At 47.3% G+C, this 24,225-nt stretch overlaps 1 long non-coding RNA gene across 1 annotated transcript; it reads left to right on the forward strand.

Annotated features, from left to right (window-relative positions):
• The first annotated feature begins 975 nt into the window (after positions 1–975).
• Positions 976–20,913, forward strand: LOC128135568 (uncharacterized). The gene is made up of 4 exons (XR_008233137.1): positions 976–1,060; positions 17,074–17,260; positions 17,609–17,922; positions 20,689–20,913. It is a non-coding gene; the product is annotated as an uncharacterized LOC128135568 (long non-coding RNA).
• The last annotated feature ends 3,312 nt before the right edge of the window (positions 20,914–24,225 follow it).

Here is a 24,225-nt window from a genome sequence, read left to right on the forward strand (position 1 = left end):
TCCTGCAGGTACTGCCCTGCGCCAGGGTCACCCCAGGTACCAGTCTGTCATAGCCCAGAGCTGCAAGGCTGTCCCATTCCTTTGACACAAATGTGATGGCTGCCATCGTGCCGTTGTTTGTATAGGTCTAAGACAAGTGGAAAAGTCACATACAGACACACACATGGAGTGATTTTTTTTTTTTATTTTTTTTCCCCCCAGGAAAGGGATTTTCAGGAGAAATCTCCCCCGGGGGACTGGAAACAGAATTTCTTCATGCGTAGGCAGTATGCTGGCAGGTTTTTGTCACTTTCATTCACTCCCTAGATAGGTTACCGGGGGCTGAGAGCTAGTGCTTCTCTCTTCCCTGTCATCTCTTAGCCAGTTAATCAGCTCCAAAAATCGAAAGATTTCTGTCCTGCAAGTCAATGGAGCAAAGCCATGTAGTCCAGCCTGAAAAAGGCATGGAGATCTACCTGGACAGTTTTCCTATTCCACTGGGTACTGACGCATTTATTCTCACCACACTCCATAGTCCAGATTTAGCTTATTCAGCCATGGCAACCCAGCTGTCTGGGACCTGCGCTGTATTTTCTCCCAGGCTGTGTATGACGTCTCCCTTCTGCTCTGCTCCCCCTCGCCCCTTTTTGAGGAGCAGCCTCTGAATTCGGCACAGGTTCAGGAAGGTTTCACACCAGCTACTCACCCTTTTAGTCAGTGCTGCCAAGGTTTCTGGGCTAAAATATCAGTGCAGCTGGTTGAAGACACTCGCCTTTCTGAGCGTGAGAGATCACCGTGTAATATGGATGGTGTATTGCTCCATGAGGATGCAAGCACTAGCTCACGCCAGAGCACTGCAGGGTTGAGAAGTATGGCAGCACCTGCAAGCACTGAGCAGACCCAGGGTGGCACAATGGGAAATGCTGGATGATAGCTGGGCTCAGAGCTTGCCAGGGCCAGAGAAGGATGGTGAAGACATGGAGGACTGGAGTGGGATGTGGATAGCCCCTTGCCAGACCGCAGCTTAGTGGCAGACCCTTTACATACTCTGATACCGAGTCCAACGCCACGTCCCCCAAAGGTCAGTGCCATTTCTGCCCCATGCAGTTTAACCTAACTTCTTTGACAAAACCATGCTGTTCTGTGGTACCCTGGTAAACGGGGCTGCGAAGATCTGGGGACTGCATGCCTAGGATGTGTAATACTGACCCCCATTTGCCTGCTGTTGTCATCTTGCCTTTTTAATGTCAGTCCATTGCACCATCCCATCTTGATACCACCCAGAGACCCTGGAGGAAATGCTTTGGGGTTAGAAGAAGGTTGAAAGGTAAGGGGTGCTGTCAGCACCAGAAATGTTTTGGAAAGTAGCTTGGATTGGTAGCACAAACATGTTCCTTGGGAAGTGGAAAGACCAGCAACAAAACATTTCAGGCAGTACCTGTTGAAGGGTGTATCCTTCACCCATGAGCAGAGGGGAGCTGCTCACACGGATGGATGGGCAGCAAAAAACCCTATAGCTTTACCTGCTGCTGTCACCCACTCAGCACCCTGCTACTGGTAACATTAGGAGGTCTGATGTTGACTGTTAGCAGCTGTTTTGGCTTTCATCATTGCAGTTGCTGGTCACTAACATATCTGATGTTGGTGCCTTCAAGTCAAGGGAGACTGCCCTATTGTGCTTAGCCAGTTCTGGCTCAGAGGCACGCTGCTGGAAAGACAGCAACACTGGCCCCTGGACTGTCTGTGCTTTGGCTGCCAAGGTGACTAACCCTAGTTTGCCTTTCTCCCTGCCCATGCAGACAGGGCCCAAGGAGCCAGCACCCCGTGTTGAGCCTGGGATGGGCTCAGAGGAGCGCCTGGCTTGGCCAGCAACGAAGCCTTTGCTGGAGGATATTGGACTGATGCAAGGGGGATGGTGAGAAGAGCAGTGGAAAGGATGGAGGGACAGCAGCAAAGGATTTCATCCTGCAGTGGGGCTGAGATCAGCTTATGGATGAGTGGATGGGTGGATGCAATGCAGAAAAGCCCTTTTGTCTGTGGTGCATCTGAGGTGGGTGAATGGGAAGGAGCAGTTTTGAAAGGACGTTTCCCTGCAGTGGGGCTAAGCACAGCTCACCTGGCTGGATGCAGGGATAGGGCAGCACTGCCTACAGTTACGCTGAGAGCAAGGGATGGGTGCAGGCTTGCAGGGAGATGTGATTCTCAGCACTGTCAGGTGTATGAAATGCCCATCCGTTAGGAAAGAAGCAGGAGCTTTATGCTTTTGATGTCAGCTAGTGATTTACAGTGATTTATATCAACAGCTACAACCTGTATTTACATAATATTCCTCACAGGACTGTCAGGGCTCTGTACAGGAGAGAAAAAAATGGTCTTAGGCTGAAATCATAAGCCCTGCAACCTGGGAGAGCCAGGTTCTTTCCAGGACTCTGCCAAAGCCTTCCTGTATCTATTTAGAAAGGCTGCTTTAAGCTTAGCCCTTCATGCCTGAGTTTCCCCAGCTCTGAAACACAGACAATAATGCTTTTTGTCTTCACACAGAGTGGTGGGTGATGGAAACTTAATGTGATATGCTCCAAAAAAAAAAAAAAAAAGTTGTCCTTTAAGATCTTGCAATAGAAAATGCATGGCTCCTAGAACTAACATCCCTGGGGTGAAAAAGCACACTAAAATCTTTAGTAATCCTGGTTTGCTCTGGGCCTGTCTCCAATGAAGAGACATGCTGTCTCAGACTGGATTAGATGGAAGTGCCCAGACCAGGATGCACTCCTTCAATCGCTGCTGTTTGCATGTCCTGATATTTAAGGAAGTAAAAAAGGATGTGGTGCAATCACAACCCCAACAACAAAGATAGGGTTGTCAGGGACCCAGCGTAGCTTTGATTTCTATCCAGAAATAGACGTGCATTCCTAACAGCCCCCTTCTGCCTGTGGAGTATGAATTCACCTGTTTCTGTCAGAGCCCAGTGCCTAAGAGGCACTGCTGCTCCATGCAGGACCCCTCACCAATAAACCCAGTGCCTCTGCAAGGCTCCGAAGAGTGGGAAAGGGGCTGGCTGGGTCACGGGGAGGGAAGGTTGCTGTTGCCCGGCCAGGTGATGGAGGGGGGGGCTTAGTCCATAGTTCATCTGTATGACTTCCCGCTGCGATTGTTTTCCATCTAAATACAGATTCATTTAGTCTTGGTTTCAGATCAGAATCTTCTTCATTTTTTGAATGCATTTGGATTTTCATTACATTTTCTCTCGTGGCTTCAGAAGTCCTGGACTAGTCTAGGCTTTGTTTTATTTTGGGGTGAGATTTTTTAAGCCTTACTGCATAAACTAACCAGGTCAGAACATTAAACATGATTTAGTGAAGCAGAACCAGGAGAAGACATTATTTCTTGCTCAAGATGGCCACAGTTGGACTCTCCCTATATAAGCAGGGAAAATGAGTGAGTTTCCTCTACTGTGCCAGGTTCAGAGAGGAATCTCTCTTCTAATTTCAGGATTACAGAGAAAAACCATGGTCAGTAAGAACAGATTTGTCCAGCTCAGCAGATCTCCCTTTATCTTTATACCCAGATTCTGCCAGCCCAGAAGAAATTACTTGTCTGAACCAAGCCTCTTAATTATTCCCTTTGTGCAGTTCTGGGAGAAGCATCCCGAGTTTAAGCTACTTGATGGCATTCCAGCCTGCTCCAGCTCTTACACTGGGTAGATAGATAGTGTCTCCAGCCAACAGAGGAAAGGCTGCTGGCTGCAGTGAGCAAGCAGATACACGTGCTTTGGCCCACAACTGACTGTGGTGAAGATACAAGAGTGTTATGTGAGGCTGCATTACGATGATATTAGATAATGGTATTCTGGATTGCAGCTCTCTCCCAGGCACAGGGCTATGTGGCTCAGAGCACCATACTGGCTCTGCATCACCAGAGATGCTAAACAGATGAAAGGCCTTTAGTCCATATGGCTTGAAGTTGGCCACAAGTAGGAAAATATTGATTTGTGGTGACAAATGTAATTTCTAAATTAATTGAAGAAAGATACCATTCTGCCTCAAGCTGTTCCATTTGCATAAGAATGAGGAGATCACCTTAAACAAGAACAAAGAGACCCTTATACATAGTGAACTGTGAAAAAAACAAATTAGCTGGAGGTGGGAGAGCTGAACAGCCACTGACAGGACAAAATTAGCTAGTCTGGATCATAGCTGTTATAAAAACAACAGAGAGAAATGAAAACAGACCTTTTAAGAAAATATGGATTTTTCTCAGGAAAATACACTCATGAAGTACATGGCGCTACATTTCACTTGATTGATAAATGACCTAATAAAACATGCAGCAGTATCTGCCATTAGCTAACTCTGTCCGGTTCTTAGTGCAGCCATAATGCACACACAGTAATTTGCAGAACACTTTAACATCATCTAGCAAAGATGTTCCCATCTCCAGTTTCTTCCATAGGTCTATTTATGCACATTGAAATGTTTATGTCTATGCAAGATGCAGGTTTGAAAGTATCATCCCTGGCCTGTTGCCTGCATAACTTATAATCAGCTATAGGCATCTGATTTGGCAAATCTTACTATGGGGTGCTGTACATACCTATAGCCCTCTGGGCTATAGCTTTGCTTTAGCGATTCCCAGCCGACAGCAACGGGCGTGGGTAGATGCAGTTCTGACCTCCACGGAGCAGTGACACAACCTGCAAACATCCCTGGGTGCACGTGCCGGCCCTGCAGCCAGGCCCGAGTGGGCGAAGCTCCCCTGCCCGCTAGTAAATCCACAACCAGCATAATTCAGGAGCAAGCTTTTCTAGCTGCGTCCATATGCTGCAGCCTCCCTCAGCAACACTTACCTTGAACAATCGCTTGAACACATGCTCAGCATGATTAGTGGATGCGCTTGTCTCATGTACGGTCTCACAGGAGGTCTTTGGCAGACCTAGGAGTTGGACCCAAGTGTCTGGGAACAGACCCAAATTCAGGGCTCTGGCTGGGTGGTGCGTCACTTAAGCAGACCAAGGTGACAGCTAGTAGCAGAGCTTAGGAGCTGCTGCTTTCCAGCTCTGCACACAGCTCTTCCTCCAGCTTCCTTTCTGCATGCACACACACACACACACACAGCCTCTCACTTCATGTCTAAACTCTGATAAAACTATTCCTGGCTGCCGAACGGGCAAATTTCACAGAGAAGGGGGAAGGTAAAAAAAAAAAAAAATCCTTATATTTTTTCATGGCAAATGTTTGCTCAGCTCTTCTACTGACTCTGACTAAGAATATTTCATACTCAAATAATCCATCACACTTAATGCTGTTAACTTTTCAATACCAACTGTACAACCCACAGAGTATACAAAAACCCCTTCTGGGATTCTTTATCATCATAGCAACAACTATAGAAGGTATTTGTCCTCCTGGTGAAAGGCGTTTAAATCATGTGATCATCTAAACTCCTTCCAGCCCTTTTCAGGCCATGGAAGATAAAACTGATTCACAGGTGAGACAAATCCTCATTGTTTCTCCCTTTATGCGGTTCTTCTTGAGAGTTTCTTCGTAGAAATAGGGTTGGTGGTGTTATTAACCACCTCAGAGAGGTGGGAGGTATAAAGGGAAGCGGTAGGTGACCCGTCAGCTCATGTCCTTCTGAAACCATCTTGCTCTGGAGTTTGTTGATCGCTGCAGTCTCCTGCAGCCCCGTGCCCTGAGCTGGGGGCAGCCGCTGCCTCTGGAGCTGTGCTTGGCACCGGGCAGCTGCTCCGGGCACCGGTGGCTCTGCTGAGGGCTGCTCAGGGCTTGGGAAGAGAGGAAGGCTGCTGCTGGGCGTGTGGTGGCTGGAGAAACTGCTGGTGCTGGCGGCTGCCCGTTTTTCTTCCCAAGTCCTCTGATCTGCTGCTGTCACTGTGTGCATGCTCGCTGCCTAACCTGCTCCTGGGCTGGGGAAACAAATGGTGGGTTACACAAATTATTTGGCTACGCCAGTTTATTTCAGAAGAGCTGTGCTAGGGAGTGCCAATGATGCTGCTCTGCTGGCAGGTCTGGAGCGTGGTGATTTCTTGGTCTCCCTGAGCTGTACCCAGAGAAGTGTGTCCAAGTGCAGCCTTTGGGTGCCTACGGGGGTATCTGTGGTTTCGCTCCACCCCCGGGCACACAGATTGTCTGGATGAGGCTGGTACTGCTATATGTGAGTGCCCAGGCCTTGTTGTGAGTGACAAAACTTGCACATGAGAAACTAGGGGAGTGTGTGGGTAGTTAGCAGGTGGACACGCCATGCTCTGGCTGTGCTGGTAACAAAAGCTGAGCTCACCCAGTTTAAACACCTAAAGAGGGAAAACGTTAAGCTGAAAGGAGTTTCAGGATTTTCATAAGTGCAAATACTCCTGGGATATGCAGCTGATGTACGGCTCATCGCTGCCAACTGCAGCGATTCATGCCGCAGATCCTATACGCAGGAAATCCAGACATTTCTTGAACGCCAAAAACCTGCTGTGCCTTTACTACAAATCTGAGTGCAAATCCTGAATCCACAGCCTTACCTCAAAAAAGGGCATTTCACTAGCACAATCTCTTCCAAGGACTGACTTCTAGATTGACCTTAAATAGATTTAAATAAATATTTGGGATTGAAACAGTCCTGGGGAAGGCTGGCTGCCTGACAGAGCAAGCAGGAGCCGAATCTCTACCGCCATGGGCCACCACTGCCGTTTTCCTTCTGAGTGGAGCCCGACAAGGCAGCGCCGGTTCCCTCACGGCTGAGGCAGGGGCAAGCAAACGAGCATGGGACCAACCGCTCAGGGAAGCAGCCCCTCACCCAGGCGCTGCCTCGCTGCTCTCGGGTCACTCCTCCGACATCTACAGGAGGGTCTCGGCTGCTTTACGTGCTGCTCTCCTGGGCAGAGACGATTGTGATCGGACCTGCGAGACTTGCCCGGGAAGGAGTCGCACCAAGCTGACTCTCGTGTCGTTTGAGGACATTACGCTCCCTGATTTGAAAGTGTCATGCAACGCTCATATATAAATCTGGCTGTGATGCCCACGGGTACAATTTATCCATAGGCTCCAGCCCGATTCTTGCTGTGACCAGTCTCTTCAGGCCTGACTTACCAGCAGATCCTCAGCTGAAGGTGAGGGGGGTCACTCTGGCCATCGAGGCTGCGTGGGCTCCAGTCAGACCCCGAAGGGAGGGCAGTTTGGGCTGGGTCCTGGGTGGAGACTCAGCACAAGGGAGGGGATGTAGGGAGCAACGCCTTTAATCATATTCTGAATCTATATGTCGTTTGGCATAACTAAAACTGCAAGGTCTTCTCCTTGAGCTGCTGAATGCCTAGACTTAACCTGGGCTTTCAAATTGCAGGTTGTGTGTTTAGTGCAAGCACTGGGAGCAGCAGGACTTAAACTATCCAAATTGTTAAATGCATACCATTAGGTAAATGTTATGAAGAATGCTGCAGGCCACCCAAGTGACTATCATTTTAGGGCATTGACAATTAAACTGTTGCAAGTTTAAAATGTTCTCTCAGTCTTAGAATAAAAAGGGAGATGTTATTCGGTAGCCCTTTCTGTAGAAGGTGTGTTAAGGTCCGGCTCTTTACATCAGTAAAGGTAAAGGCCTAAGTAAAGACATTTTCAGGATCCTGTTGTGTTAAACATTTTTCTCGTCCTGCATAAAAGATGACCCTTTTCACTCTCCTGCTTCCTCAGAGCAAGTATAAAAGCTGCCGGCTCAGGTGCCCGCTGCAGGGGATGGGGAAAAAGTCACGGAACAGGAACCAGAACAGCTGATACAAATTACCTTTCAAATTGGAGCAAATGCTCCCAGAAATGTCACCTATTAAAAGATCAACTAATAAGTTCCTGCTGCAGCCCAAATAGCTCAACTGAAAAAAAATAAAAATATGCTGGTAGTCTTCAGGCCCAGGTTTTTTGTGAGCTTTGCAATCTGAGGTTTGTCAGTTTTGTACTTAGCACAATTGATGACGCTCTGGGTAATATTTATTACAAAAACCTGCTGGATCCCTTTGAAAACCTGGACCTTTAAGAGCAGAGAACAGACATGTGACTCTTTCTCCTTGCCAAATCAAAGACGAGAACCACAGCAGATAGCCAGACACCACTGGATGCCAGGGATGGGGGGTGCTTTGCTGATTCTTCACCCGCTGATTTGGTATGTGTTAATTTGAAAAATGCAGTAAGCCTCCCAATGCACTGGAGCCTGAAAGAGCAGTATGGTTTTGATGAGGTCACGCTTAACACTGTGTATGTTATTCCTACAGCTTCCAAGATGAACATCCCTTGGCTGCAAAAGCTCTAAAATAAGTATCGCTTGACTGCATCCTAATGGATAGATTTCATTTTCTTTGAGTGAATCCTGATCACTTTCCAAAGTCATGTGTGTAATCACTGTGAAACCTACAATTTTGGTAATTATAAATATTGGCTATTTTAAGGTTTATGGAGTCTTCCTGTCACACATTTCTTGTTTTCCCAGTTAACTCCTGATGGTACCAGCTGTGAAGTTGGAAGGTCTGTACCTTCCTGGCATGGGTAAGGATCTTATTGGTAAAAAGACATTTTAGCTATGGAAGAAGCCTGTCAAAGAAGGACTAACTGGTAGAACAAAACTCTTTAATTAGTAGGTTCTTCGAGCTAATGATAGTGAGACCAAGTCCTAAATTGGAGGCTGTAGAGTCAAAAGGCCACTTGAGTCCGGCTGGTTGACAGGATTATGTCTATTTGTGCAACTCCTGATTGTAGCTATAGTTGAGTCTCTCTTAAACTTCTGGGCATCTGCCTCCAGACTCAGAGCAGCTGCTGCTGTGGCTAACGCTGAATCAGATATGGCTGAATGAGGTCTATCTACAATAGCCTGGCAAAAGCAAATCAGGTAGTCCTGGTCAAGCCCTCAAAGAGTCTTTGTAAATTAGTACAGTTAGCAGCAGGCTTACCAGTAAGATGCTAGACAAAGAGTGATGTGGTAATGCCAATTGTATCGTAACAGAAAGTAGCAAGTCCAGGTAGGTGTGCAATGAAATGCAACATCTCTACACAAAGGGTTTGCAGTTTGGTTGGGGTGTGATAGCAATCTGTATCAATCATCATAATTTTCTGTCTGCCCATATCATACTTGGCACAGATCCCAGCTCTGGAGGGCTGGTGGCCTTCGGCTGCTGATGGAGGAGGGCTTGCTGTTGGGGTTAGACTGTCACTGATGTAGCCTAGTTTAAAATTAGTGAGGATGTTTCTGCATGGGTGGCAGTTGCACCTGTGTGTTGCAGTGCAGATGTGTCTGTAATCAGGAAAGGGTTGGAGGGAGACATGTTTTTTCTCCTGTGGAGTAGGAGGGTAAGTTGAATGGTTGTTTGAACACAGTTAAAAGCTTTCTGTGTGGGTGAATTGCTGATGGTGTTTATTGTAAGGCATTCCACCTGGGGGAGGAGTAGGACAGCAGAGACTCTTCTGTCTCCCTCCAAGCACCATGCAATGGAAACACTGGCAGCAGATGAATGCTTCTGTACCTCTGGCTTGCTACCCTCTCTGACACATATTCTGTACAGGAGCAGCATTGATGCAGACTCTTACAGAGCCACGCAGGAGGCCTTCTGCCACCGCACCCCATATTCCATGTGAACTGAGAGCCATATTTCAGATGACTTGCAAACAGGGTTAATGCAAGCGGCTCTGGTCTTTTCTGACACCAGAGCCACCAAGTAACATAAACAAGGTGAGTTAAGACCTAAAATCTACCTATGCCATGAAAAAAAAATTGTGTTGTTTACTCAGCACTGTATGCAGAACATGCATCTTGACGCTCTGCTGTTTGTGCTTTAATGGCTGGATAAAATTGGGCTTCCCCTGCAGGAGGGTGACCACTTGCCTTACTGATGTGTATGGACAACAGGTGGCCACTGGCACTCCATTGCTTTCTAAAGCGTTTGTTCTAGCTATTTGACAATCTGTTGCACAGGTAGTTGACTTTCCTGGGGTGCTTCCTGGGACCATCACCAAGCTACCTCACCTGTAATTCCCGAGTTGAGTTATTCTCAAGCTACCACTCAAGGAGGGCTTGGTTGGCCTGTAGCCAATCTGCCAGTCCTGTAAGGGTGCCTTGGTTATCTTAGCGTGGCACATCCTGGAGGGCAGCAAGCGGTAGCAGGAGACATCCCATGCCATCCTGGGGATGAGAACAGGGTTTGTACTCCTGGCCAGGGAAGAGAATTTTGACTTGCCATCTGGGGAGAAGCAATTGTTTGCCACCACTTTTCCCTCCAGTTCCTCTCCGATACAGGAACAAATAATTTGTTCTCCCTCTCTGTAGTGTTGCTTCTGCCAGGGGCAGCATAAAAGGGAAATAACAGGGTATATGGAGCCAAGAGGCAGCAGAGCGTCTGTGCTGTGCCAGACAAACCAACCCAGTGCAATATATTAGAGGAGGGCTAGAGCCAAGAGCTCTAATTCACAGTAGCTGCGATGCACCGTATCTCCAAAGGCTCGTACAAAGCCTCCCCTTCCGCGGCTCAGCCCTCTTCTGCGAACAAAGCAAAACTCGCAGGGCTCTCAATATTCCCTGTGCATATTTCTTGGGGAGCATAGTTCTTGCTGTGAACATTAAGCCTCAAAGTTGGCTGAATGCAGGATAGAGAACAAGGTCATGGCCCTTCTGCTCCCCCTCCCCTGACATTCTCGCTTGACTGAAACCGTGGAGCTAGATGCTAATAAATCAGCAATCGGCCATGCCCTTCTGAATAATCTTCTGTTCCCCTAAATTATCTCTTCCATCTAATATTGGTGATTTCATATAATTAATGCTGGAGAAGGGAAGGCTTGAGATTCATGGCCTATAGGAATGCAAGCTCTTGCTATGCAAGTTTCCCCTGCGTCTGAAAGAACTCTGCCTTAAGTGATTGTTGCCCTGATTTTAGGATTACTGCTGGAATAAGTTAAAACAGACAAACCGAGTTGCCTGATGCATGGCAGAGGGGGCTGGAGCCATGAGGTCTTTGCTTTCGCCTCACTGCGCTGATAACATTTTACACAGGCAAACTGTGCACTAATCCCAGAGCGGCTGGAAATCTCGCCAGGAAGGACACTGCCTGCCACTCCTGTATAATGGAGATGGAGCATTTAGACACACGCAGGCTTACATAATTTTCCTGACTAAGTGACTTCCTCTTTGATAATGTATAAATCAGATGTACATTAAACTGCAGTCCTGTTTTCCTGAAAGCCTGGGCAAAGCTGTACAAGCTGGGAATAATGATCCCTTGATAAATGAGGGAACTTAACTTCCCAGGCAGGGGGGAAATGGTGCAGGCGACATTCTCATGAAAGGCACAGAGAAAGCCTTAAGCAAAGGCTTAACCAATATCCCTGATATTGGTTTTGGTTACATTGTGGTCTTCAGGTGGAGGAAGAGGATGTTTTGGAGGGGATGATTTCTGCCCTGCTGACTTGGAGGGAAGGAGAATATGTGTGTCTAGGGAGTGGAAAGCAGCTGTACTTGCTGAGCCATGGCATGGTGACAATCTTTCTGGCCCCTTCAGTGAATATCGGCTGGTTTCTGTCAAAATGCTCGTTACTCTAAAAGGATGGGTTTGAAATCTGTCAGTGTATGGATTTGGGGAAACGTTAACTGGTGTGATGAACATCTGGCCCAATGACACATAGGCAGAGATGCTACAGTTTCCTACACAATACCCGTGCAGACGTGGTCATACTTTATTCAAAGGGAGTTGTGTTCAAGAGCCAGTAATGAGTCCATAGATGTCACGAGTTTCATTTGTAAAATGTGTTACCAGAAGTTATAAAAAGGCTGCAAATTGAAGCCATGCTGCTGCATTTGTTGAGCTGCTTTGGGAAAAGGGCAGCTGTCACCAGCTTTCTGAACTCATCTCCAGCATGGAAACAGTGACTGCTGGCAAAGGTGGTGGCTTTTCTCTTTCTTCTGTCTCCCCTGTTTTGCCTCTGCCTGTAGTGTGAATTCCCAGCGAGAAAGGCAAAGGGATCTTTTGACCTGCATTTTCTCTGTCTTATTTTGGAAGGCTCATTGTGTCTGTTTGGGATCTTGCTCAGACGTAAACTGTTTGTTTATCTCTTCACAGATGTAAAACATGAGGCTTTATAGATGTAGAATCAGTTCTTTACAACTCCTTAGGCAGAAGGTTTAATCCTCTCTTAAGGGTAAGGAAAGGCACACAGACAGAGCTTCAATGACTGACTGGAGGCCTAATTATGGGTAGGGAGTAATCTTGAGATTAAAAATAAGGTTTGAATTCAGCCCCTTAATGAACGCTCCTAGATCTCGCTGCCTCATTTTATGCAGATGTACAAGCAGCATATGTTTTACACAACAGACTCATCATGTTGACTCATCGGAAGGAACAGAAAAGGGAGTGTTTCTGTATTACCCACTATCTGCCTTTTGCGATGCACTTTCCCTGTCTCTGTACCTTAAACGCCCTCCTCACTGTGGTCTTGAAGTGTGCGTGCGTTCGTGAAGCACAGGCTTCCTTGCCAGATGGAAGTCAATGCAATCTCACTTCAAAGGAAGGGGTAAAGGTGGACAGTGAAGGAGGGGATTTTGGCAGGAGGGAGACGGTTGTGGAATCTGCCCCCTTGCCCTAGGAATGGCACAGATGGGGAGCTCCGTCTGCCAGCGCCTGGACTGCATGTTCTGGGGGGAGAAGGAAGCCTATAAATGAGTCTCTCTTTTTCTTTTTCTCTCTATTTTAACACATATTTATTCGTTCTTCCCTCTCTTCCCCCTTGTCCCTCCCTTCTGTCAGCTGCAAAACTAATGGCGTTATGTCAAAATCTGTTAATGCATCTGCTGTGCAGGTTCAGGTTATCAAAAGTATTAGCTAATCCAGTCTGCAAACACCTGGGGAACATATGTCTGCCATCACACAAAAGACTCTGGGTGGCAGGGAAAGTTAATAAATCTAATTGGTTATGAAGCAGTGTTAGGCATTGAATAATACCACCTTGGAATTCTTCCAGTGTCCCCAAAGCTGTTGCATGGATTTGCTCTGTGCATGGACCATGACCCTAAGGGAGCCTAGGAAAGACTTGCTTTGGGTTTGCCGAGTCTCAGATATTGATGGTTGATGGCATTAGTATGAAGTTCTTGCTCTGTTACTGCACTCTATTCTCTCTAACGACTCCAGTGGTGATGGCAATGAGTGACTTTCCCCAGCCCATGGATGTTTTGAAATTGGTAGTGGGTATGCTTTGTGTTTCTCCCAGTAAGACTATATACTGCTTTTGAGGCTTTTGCTACCAGTGGCAGAACCCTTGTTGTTTCTCTGGGTAGTAGATGCTAACTTTGTCTCCAGTGGAAACCCTTTCCTCCCTCCTCCCCTAAGAAATGAACTATAATTATCCAGGCTGAAGGTAGGAGGATTCATGAGGTAGAAACCAAAGACGGAGGTGTTTTTAGCAAATCAATAGATTTCTGAAGGGTTGAATAGCACAGTGAGAGCTGTTGAAGGACTGGCAGAGAGGATCAACAGCATGAATCCATCCAGCATGAGGCACAGCCACCTGCATTGACTCAGCCTCCTGGCTGCTGCTAGAAAATCTGAACAGGAGGAGTTAAAAAGCCATCCTAAAGCTGTCTCTCCTGTGGAGAGTCAGATACGGTGGCTGAAAATCTGCTCTCCGCTAGACTGCACTGTAGACCAAGTTTTTATTGTTTTCTGACCTCAGTGAACCATGGCTGCCTCAGGGAAAAGGGGAATGTAAGCAGCACGAGGAGGAAGCCCTCCCAGGGAAACTGTGAAACAGCAGTCAGGAAGAAGCAGCTGTCCTGTGCTGCTGAACAGGGTATCCTACTGCTTTAACTCATCTGCTGCTTCTGGATCACATGGCTGAGCTCACTTTCCCAATCTGCAGCAAGTTTGGACTTCCCTGCTAGGTCCTCCTACGTGTCCTGGGTGGTTGAGTCACAGGTCAGTGGCTGGTTCCTCTTTGTGGTCCCAAGCATCTTGTCTTAGTCTAATGATCTAAGGGGAGATGCTGAAGAATCTTTGCTTTCTCCATAGACTGGAGAGAGATGGCAACACTTCCATCCCCAGCTTTGGCTCTCCACCAAGCCTGGTAGCAGAGGGACCAACCCCAGTCCCATACCTGGCTGCCCTAGCAATGATGCACAAGGAGACAGTGCTGGCTGATGCCCGGTGTGCTGCTGCCAAGGGACGCCATGGGTGAATCGTGATGCACGGGTTACCGTGATGAGGTGCCTGAGGATCTAGTTGACCTCATTGGACATCCAGTTCCAGGAAAGATATGCTTTTCTCTCTCCCTCTCATAGGATGTGAGTGCTGCTGACAGAAGTTTCCACAGGCCCTCCGACGCCTGACAGGGTTTCAAAAGACAGAAATGGGGCAAGTGGGAAGGTCACAGGCCTTGGATCTGAGTGGGAAGAGGTGGAAGATCTCCAGGGTGTCTGTCAAGACAGCTCCAGTGAGTAGGAAGCTGATCTTGATTGGGAAGTCTCCACTGAGGAGGTTCCTGCTGTGACACTCCCTGCTTCTGTGGATAAGCTAAAAACACTGCCCCTGGATCCAGACTGGTTTTGAGGCTTGCTGTTATCATCCCTTTGGTGGCTGTAGCATAAACATCCCTGTGTGTTAGGCAATTCCCCACTGAAGGGGCACTTAGTCCTCAGGAAACAGTACTTCATGGTCTGCTCCAGAGTCAAGACTCACTTGCTTCTACTCTTGCCAGAGCTTATCAGCACCCTGCAACCATAACTGCTCCTACCCCTTCTCTCAGCACTGGCTTGGATGCTGGGGACGTCTCTGTGCCACCTGGCAACCCCTCCCGCGGTCCCGGTGCTCCCAGTCTCTTTGTCAGGCTGGGCACGTCAGGCTCTGCTCCCCCGGGTAGTTTTGTTCCTTGCCCACCTGAGTGCTGATGCTATGGTAAAAATAACTCTGCACGGAAATGAGAGCACTGATTGGGATTTAAATAAAATTTACATAAAACTCTGCCTTGAGTACTAATTAATTAAGTGTTAAAAGCCCCCCAAAAAGCAGGAGGGGGGACTTGTTTGCCTTGCCAACCAGGGGGAAGCTATTAGGAATCATAGAATCATTTAGGTTGGAAAGGACATCAAGTCCAACCGTAAACCTCACACTGCCAAGTCCACCACTAAACCATGTCCCTAAGCACCACGTCTACACGTCTTCTAAACACCTCCAGGGATGGTGACTCAACCACTTCCCTGGGCAGCCTGTTCCAGGGCTCGATAAACCTTTCAGTGAAGACATTTTTCCTAATATCCAGTCTCAACCTCCCTGGCACAACTTGAGGCTGTTTCCCCTTGTCCTATCGCTTGCTACTTAGGAAAAGAGCCCGACACCCCCCGCTACAACCTCCTTTCAGGCAGTTGCAGAGAGCGATAAGGTCTCCTCCCCAAAGCCTCCTTTCCTCCAGGCTAAACAGCCCCAGTTCCCTCAGCCGCTCCTCACAGGGCCTGGCGTGGTGGGAGATTTGCTGCTGGCAAGCAGGAGAGGGGCTCGCTTTTGCTGTGACAGGGCAGTGCTTCCAGCCTCACTCGGTGTTGTCTCTAGGCCTCCCTCTCGCCTGGGTAGTGCTCAGCCCCGTGCAGGATTGCTGTTTAGCTCCTGATCTTGTCCACCACTCAGGGCAGTAGGAGGCAAGTGAAACAAGAGGGAGAGGGGCTCTGTTAGTACTTGCGTGTGCTCTGTGGTAGCCCCTCAAGGCAACTTTTCCCCATCTATTACAAATATTACTAGGGAAGGCTCTGCTGCTTGTGGTAACGCTCGTTAATTAAGCAATGAGATGTACCAGTCTGGGTGACACCACAATTAACTTGTTCCTCATATTGTCTATGTAATTTAATCTATCTAGGATTTTATAGAGTGCTTATGGCCATGGAGAGGCTGAGGGTAGGGAGGCCTTTAAATTTTACTGCAGTTTATAGTGCTGAGTCCCTTGGCCACAGCTAGAAAATGGGTCATGTAAATGGACAAGCAGGGACGTTCAGTTGCTTGAGCCATTTGAAATGGGATTGAACCAGCTTGCTGTGTCAGAGAGAACACTTGGCTTTCCCTGGACGTGGACCGGACTCCTCATGCCCCAGCAGGTCCTCAGTGAATTTCAGTGGGCTGGGTTATGAGGCTTCTCCACTCAGCAGCTCCTTGCTGCACAAAGCAAAAAGTCCTGCTGTGTACTTAGAGAGAGGGCTGGGCAGGATACTGGTCACAGTTGGTGAGAGCCTCCCCTCTGGGGATAGCTGGCAGAATTCGAACAGACTGGGTTTTCTGCTTTCAGGATCTTCCAGTTTGGAGGATCACAGAGCAGTTTCAATCTCGATGGGTGTCCTGATGGAGGCTGCCTGCCAGGTCAGGCTCGCAGTCTGTCTGGTTCCCAGACACTCTGGGAAATGTCCTTGTCTCCTCCTCAGCCCACCTGAGCGGCAAATCACCTTCCACTTGCACAGAGACGGGCTTCCTTGGTCTATTGGCAGCCCACCGGTTGGCCTGCCCAAGGCTAGGAAGACATATCCTCCTGTGAAAATTGAGGGTTTGTTCCAAAGTGGGACACCCCCCTCCCCCACCATAATTACAAATATTTAAATCCTCTCCAGAATGGAGTTTCCTCGCCTTGCCCAGCTGTACTCCCAAAGAGTGCAACAGGCTGCTGTGCAAATCTGAAGGTGAGTCAAAAACCTCTCCCTGCTCTGCTTTGATGTCCAATCTCTTTTAGCTTTTTTTTTTTTTTTTCATTTTTCAGAGAGGTCTGGAGCTCACAAAATCCACAGGCAGTGGAGAATACCCTTGTTATGCCACTGATTTTTCTCCACAGCTGGTCATTAAGTACTTGGGATCTGCAATAAGCCTTGATCTATCCCAGCCTTGGCATACACTACACACCTTGAGATGACAACAAATCCCCAAATGGGAGTACTTTCTCATCCTCCCCACTTCACCTCCCAAACCCAACCATTTAGACTCTACAAATATTTTGCTCAAATTCTCTTTTTCAGCATTTCTCCCTGTATACATCTGGGCTCCCAAATATTTTGAAACTTCCGTTGTCTCTGGCACTGAGCTGTACCTTGTTTTTGTGTATGTAACCGAGGCAGATCTGCCCTGATCGATGCATGGATGTGGAGCTTTCAAGGAAAATAAAGTGGGTATCCACCCTACGTTGGACATGTAGTAGATGACCTGTGCTTGAGACACTGCAGTTCTGGAAAAGATGTGACCAGAGACCCTCATGCTTTTTCCAGTTCTACAGAGGTTAATTCTAGTTCCTCTGCCAAATTCCAGGTGAGGTTGTTACATGCTGTTTATCTAATCTTTTATTTGCAAAAGCATTTGGCTATTGCTATGTTGTTTGGGATTTTTACCAGAATGGTAACGGTCAAAGGCCTGGGGAGCAAAGTCTAGCAATCCAGATTAGGGTCCTGCAGTGCTGGGTGCTGTCCAAAGATGGGAGAAACCAGCTGGAGACAGAAGTGGCGTTCTCTTCCCCTGCCCCAGTTCTTACCCCATTTTGACGTATTTAAATTGCAACTTCAGGCTGAGTGAGAGCACAGTTAGCATAGCAAGCTACATATTCTTTTGAAAAATATAATTCTTCCTGGAATCTCAGGTGCGCTTGGCTTTCATTTTCAGATTACGTATTGTACCCTCCAAGTGAAGTGTAAAAGCGGAGCTGCTCTGTTGTGCATCGATACTGAGGAGCCCACAGTGTCTGTTGTTCCAGGACGAGTTTGTTCCTTTTCCAGCGTCCAAGATCTCTTTGTGCTACAATGCACAACACCCTGCCAGCCTGCGTAGTGCTACTGCCATTCTACCGGTCACTGCTTCAGGGCTGGAGACACCGTTTGCAAAATGCTTTTGGGATGAATTTGTGTGGACTCCAGGGCTGTGGATGCCACAAAAGTAACATCTCACTGCAACTGGACTACATGTGTTCTGTAACCAAGGTGGGGATGACTGAAAGCAGCTGCATCTGCATGCAATATGCTGATTTTAAAGTGTTGAAAACATGTTTAGCCATCTGGGTCTTTGGCAAGGTATCCAGACCAGCTCCAGGTACTCAATTTATCTCTGTTTCTAACACAACCTTCACCACAGATATGTTTGAACCCCACTCAGCAGTATATTATGTTAGAAGCTTGATAAGTGTACATGTAACTAAATAGGGGATTTCTGAAGAGAGGAAATAACTTTGAAATACGAGTACTTAACTATCCATTGCATTGTCTATCAAATGGTTTTGGAAGGAAACTCAATCTCTGTTTGTTTTCCTTATATTTATCTTGTGTCAGGCTTATAGCTCAATGTTTCTGCAATTGTTAGGACTTAGAAAGGCTTTACTCCCTCCCATCTTCTGAATTTTGTTTCTTTTTCACCTTTCTCTACATCACTGGAGACAGTCATAGCTCAGGACAGGATGCAGATCGCAGAGCGGTCGTAGAGCTTCAGATAACTTTGATGTGTCCTGCTCACATGCTCAAGACATTTGCTGAGCTTATTAATTTTTCTGCTAGATGTCTGAACCCTTTTTAGCCCTTCTCTGAGGGAGGAGGGATGCTGCCTCCTAGGATCACCTGGGAATTTTGTTTAACAAATTCCCTTTTAATGCAGAGATCCACAACAATGACAGCACTTACACTCTGTCTAACCTCTTCCAATGCCACATTACAATGGTGGCATACTATGGGTCTTAAGTTTGTAACAGTTTGTTGTAAGCATCTGTAGCCCCTAAACTGAGCATCTCTTGTATGGCTGCCTGTGATGACCAGGCAGCAATCTCAGTGCCACGACTGGTCTGATTTATTCCTCTACAGAGTGGGACACCTGCCCAAAGCTCCTCATACACTGGCAGAGGTTGGGATGGTCAGGATAAGATCAGTTCTGCATTGCCATAGTTCCCAGGAGAGCTTAGCCTTAAATGTAATTACCTCAGCCTTTTCATGCATATCCTCTGTTTGCTAATGTTACCCCTTCTCCTTACCTAGAGAAAATCCAGAGATTTTTTCTCAGTGATGGTGAACAGAGAGAGTGGCTGGTGGAGCAGTAAAGACTCACTGCCTCCAAAATAGTTGCATTTTATTTGAGCCATTTCAGCCACCTCCTGTTATTCTAGTGATCACAAGGGAGCTAACTTGTTCTCAACTTTATTAAAATCTTCAAAACCACTTTATGTTCCTGGGTGCTGCTGTTTTTAATTTATTTTTGCATGTGTTCTACTACATGTCTTCCAGGTTAATCGGCATTTTAAGTAAGATCTTCTAAATTTCTTTTAGGGATTACCTCTGCAAAAAAAGAAAGAAATCACTTTCCCATACATGTGATAAATTCAGAGCCCAGTGTTCAGAGTGCAGTTCTTCCAGAACTAAAAATGGTCACTGTATTTTGGGGACAAAACCATAGATTCAGGTTGGAAGAAACTCAGGAGGTCATTTAGACCTTGCTCAAGCAGGGTTAGTGATCTGACTTACCCCACCTCGCTGTCTTACACACACTGTAACCTTAACTCTGACGCTAGCTGTCCAGCACTGAAGGAAAAAAACCACAAACCCCACAACATTATATGTCATTTTGAAGCACAACCGCAAACACTGACTTTTTTCTCTCCTACAATATAAGCAATCTCTTCTGCTAACAGTAAACCACAACATCCCCATCTGATAGCACAATTCCTTAGAACTCTGTTGCACGTAACTGCCACTGGTTTCAGTCCAGACCTGCTTCTGTATTTTGAGTTGTTAGGAATTGCTGGAGGCTGAGCACAGAGGGATTGCGTGCAGCACATGGCAGCTCTGGTGAGGCGGTGCAGACATCGATGTGAGACTGTAGTTAAGGCTTTAGGACCCAAATCCAACACAAGTAAATTTGGCCCAGATGTCCTGATATTTTAGGCACCTACCCTAAGGGGTAGAGGAATAAAACCATCTTTCCTGAAGTGAGTGGTCTCACCTCTGCGTTGCCATGGATGTGCCAAGGGAGACCCCGGAGGGCAGCTCCAGCTATTGGATGCGGTCTAGGTCTAGAAAGAAGCTGTGGTGATCTCAGTCCTGTTCTCGGCTTCTTGTGTGTGCAGGCTAAGTTCTGCAGTCCTCGGGAGAAGATTTACAACAGTATGTAGGTACCTGACAGGGGTCATACTCGGATCTTCAGAAACTCCCAGGCACCCAAGTACATCAGTAAATCTGCACCTCATTCAGTCCCTCACAGCAAGATCCTGAATTTATCTGTAAGGAGAAGCTACTGGATGCCCAGTGGGCCACCACTCTGGGGAACGGGGCTCTGCTTGAGCCTGGGGGAGCTGAATGGCAAACGGCAGAAATGATGCAGTGCTGGGAAACTGAATTCACCAGAAACCTTTCCCAGCCTCACTAGCAAGCTGTCTCCCTCTGCAGCTTTCCAACCAGGTAACCATCTTCAAATAGACATAGTTAAAAAAAGAAAAAAAATCAACCTGTCAGATTTTTTTTACATTACTGAATTTCCCCCCCACACTTCCTAATTACTATAGTCCAGATTTGACAGTGGTCAGTCAAGAGACAGGTTTTCTACACACCCACATTTCTCTTGGTGACTGAAGTCCTGTTGATGAAGTCTCTGTACCAGGTTACTGTGCAGTCAGAACATGCTGCTTACAGATATAAGAATTACCAATGAGTGAAATAGCTTTTCTTCAGCTAAATATGCCATGCATTTAAAATGTCTGTCCTCTATGATAGGATCTTCCAGGCATAGTGATGGAAGGTGTGTGGGCTGGGACTATGCCTTAGCCAGAGATATTGTAGAGATCTAACAGAAACATTGAGAGTGGAATGGATGGGCATGAACGGCACCAGAGGACATGGCAGAAGGACAGGAATGACAGCTGTTGATGACACCTAAGCTAGAAGATTATCAAGATCACAGCACATCTTGCAGCTTCTCAAAACACCCAGATTGGGAATAAAGCAAAAGACAGACTGAAGCCATTAAGAGGTAAGATAAAGGACAAGCCTGGAGCCATTAAAGACATCCAGGTAAGGAGACTAAAGAAAATGAGTAAATCAGCAATGTTTCATAATACTTCTGAGAGCTGGAACAGGGCAGGGAGACAAAAGATCACAACCACTGTGAACCCTTAAAGTGAGGAAAAGCCAGATCCAAAACCAGCCCGTAGTCACCTGCCTCAGAGGAACTCTAGAGATGTGATGAGTCATTAGCTTGTGTCCCTTAACCCCCTATCTTTTCAAGGAGTCCTAGCCGGAGCACATAGACATACACCTGTTGGTGCCTGAGAACATGTGGGCATGGAAGAATGAGTGTGAATGAAATCAGTGGTTTAGAATAAAACCAACTCCCTCGATAATGTGTCTCATTGAACTCTGCTGCATTAGTTGAGATTTGTGCAACAGCAGAGCACTCTAGTTCCTAGCAAAGGAGTCAAAGTGTGATAAACCCTAAAAGATGATGTTCTGCATGAGAATATGGAAAATTTACACGCAGCCCTGTGAAGGTAGGTGTGTGCTCCAAAGCCTGTGTTTAAATTAATTCTTAAAGCTCCTCAATTTGACATTGCTTTCCTCTCCATACAGAATGTAACTGAAGGAGGGATAATTTTCTCTCCTCCTCTGCTTCTTTCTTTCTCTACCACCTGTTCCCACATATGATGTCTTCTGTCACCAAAGACTATACATACTATGTTGAATGAGCAAGCCCTGATGCATGGCTGTAGTCCTGAGGCAAAGGTGTGTTGGGAATATTAAGAAGACAGGCTGTGAATAAGGGGAGAGAAACTCTACAGATTATATATGTTCTTCCTCGTCTTCCTTTCTCTGTAAACTCTGGCTCTAACTCATGTGTGAGCTGCAAGACAGCTGTCAGACTGAGCACTGCTTATTAAATACATCTAGTGAGGAAATGAGGGTTGAGCTAGTCAATAAGGAAAAGCAAAGCCTTCATTCCAGTTGGCAGATGGCTGCTGGCTGGACCCAATGCTTATCTTTCCAAGGAGACTGGAAGTGACTGCAATTTTATCCTCCCCTCTGTCTCCAAGCACCTCAGGGTGCTCGGATAACATGAGTGTCTGAAGTCCCTACACACTTTTTCCCCCATCCCATTTTCTCTCAGAGAATGGGGGCACACGCTTGTCACTTGAATGCCAAATGGCTTCTTTATTCCTTCTGCTCAGGCACACCCCTGCTGACTTCAAGCACGAGTCCTGCTGTGCGAGGCTACGGCTGTAGGTAACACTGGAGCAATTTTGTGGCTGTATAAAGGAGTCAGTGCTAGGAGGGTGCCTGGATCCTGCCTGCCCGCTGTGTACACTGAGGTGTGACTGGGTCAGAGGCGGGGGGTGGCTGGTGCTTGCTGGGACTGGATGGCTGCAGGTTTTCATTTGTGTGATATGTCTCTGTACAGGCTGGGCTTCTATGAAGGCACACCTGCTGTGCATGATACAGGTGTGACATAAAATGTAGTGACCCACCGGGTCAGAGCAACGGTCCCCATGCCCAGCTCTCAGTGTCCTATGGTGCCAGTAGGAGATGGTATTTTGGAAGAGTGCGGAAGCCTGGCTGCTCTCAGCAGTGCCTTCCGTGCGTACCCCACCAGCACCATGGCATTTGGTAAGCAGCAGTTCTGCTTTCACCTTATCCACTGCCTTGGTGAATCTGTAAAGCTTCTGTAACATCCTCCTCTCCAAAGCAAAGACCCCAGCCGTTTTGGCCTCTCCTCCCAAGGCGGCTGTTCCATCCCCCTGGCCATTTCAGTTGCTCTTCTCCATGCCTTCTCTGACTCCACTCTGCCCTCCTGGGGAGCAGGGACCAGAACTGCCCACCGTTCCCCAGAGCTGAGTGCACCCGGGTTTTATGTGGTGGCAAAATGGTACAAAGGAAGAAGACCGTATGGTGACATCCTGTTCCACTCAGGAGTCATCACCTTCAGCCAGCGCCAACTTTGAGCCCTCTTCCCATCCATTCCTTCTTGTTCTGCAAATGTGGGGACAGCTTAGCTCAAAGCTCAGGCTCCTTTCCAAGCAAGGCAGTGAAGAGAAGACCAAGGGAAATGCAGCCACCTCTGGGTAGGACACTACCGCAGCAGAGCAGGTGGAAGAGTATATGACCCAGGGAGGAGTGAAGGCGAGGGCTACTACTGATAGAAGCGGCTTGAGGGAATTTTGAGGCAGGCTAACTGCCTGAGTTAGCAATTGTCTAGTGGAGAACCTCTCCTAAACCAGTCTGGTGGAGTCTCCATCAGCCAGTATTTCTGGTGACCTTGCTGAAAGGTCTGCTATGAGGCAGAGGAGCAAGAATGAAGGAAGAAGGGAGGACTTCCCTGGCTCTTTTCCTGAGTGTGAAATGCTGAAGTTCTGGATAGCTTTGCATTTTAGTGGAGAAGAACAACTAGGAGAGAAAGCAAAGAAAACACAGGCAGTGTCTGGGGACAGAATAACATAGCAGTGACTTACAATATCTAAAACTGAAATGTCCCTGCACAAGGGCCCTGGTCTGTTTAAAGAAATAATTGTAGCATTTAGAAACTGCATATATTCTCCAGCAGTTGCTAACTGGACCATGGCAGGACTTCAGAGCATCACTTTCTGCTCATAACATGGCTTCTAGCACAGTCAGTGCAGACTTTTGCCATTTCATTCAACATCTTTCAGGTGGGAAAAGGGAGAAAGGGGGCAGCCTGTGCCCTACTACTGCGCGACTCTGGCTTCGGGAAATCTCCTTGGGTCCTGGCGGCACTGCGTGTGCCAGTTGGATGCTGTGGGGGAGATGGCAGCAGGAGAGGGCACCACTAGCCAGGGGAGGGGTTCTCAGCTGGTTGAGCGTAGCACAGGCACTGCTGGGGGGGCTGTGGGACAGCAGGACTGAGGCATCCTGTCCTCAGCTCCTGAGGTATGGCTGGGGCAAATGCATGTTGTGTGGGAGGCCAGAATGTCTCTCAGGATGGTGAAACAGCCTAGAAAACATATTTGCCCATTTTCATCCTGGTCCTTTTGCTGAACTCCTCTCCGCAGCAGAGACGAGTAACTTGGGCCTTCTGAGTCTTAGTGTCATCAGCTAAAAAATGGGGCTAATATCAAGCTTGCCTACTTTCCAGTGAGTCGCAGCTAATTAGAGTTAGCGTTAGTTAATGTTTGCACAGCTCTGGGATGTGAAAATGGCAATATCATGCTAAGTATTACTCCTGGTGCCTAGACAAAGTGATTCTTCATAACCAGAGCAGTCAATTAAATTAGCTGAAAGTGAAGAGTTGCAGCAATGAGGAAG

Source organism: Harpia harpyja, chromosome 23, assembly GCF_026419915.1.
Source record: "Harpia harpyja isolate bHarHar1 chromosome 23, bHarHar1 primary haplotype, whole genome shotgun sequence".
Taxonomy (NCBI): Eukaryota; Metazoa; Chordata; class Aves; order Accipitriformes; family Accipitridae; genus Harpia; species Harpia harpyja.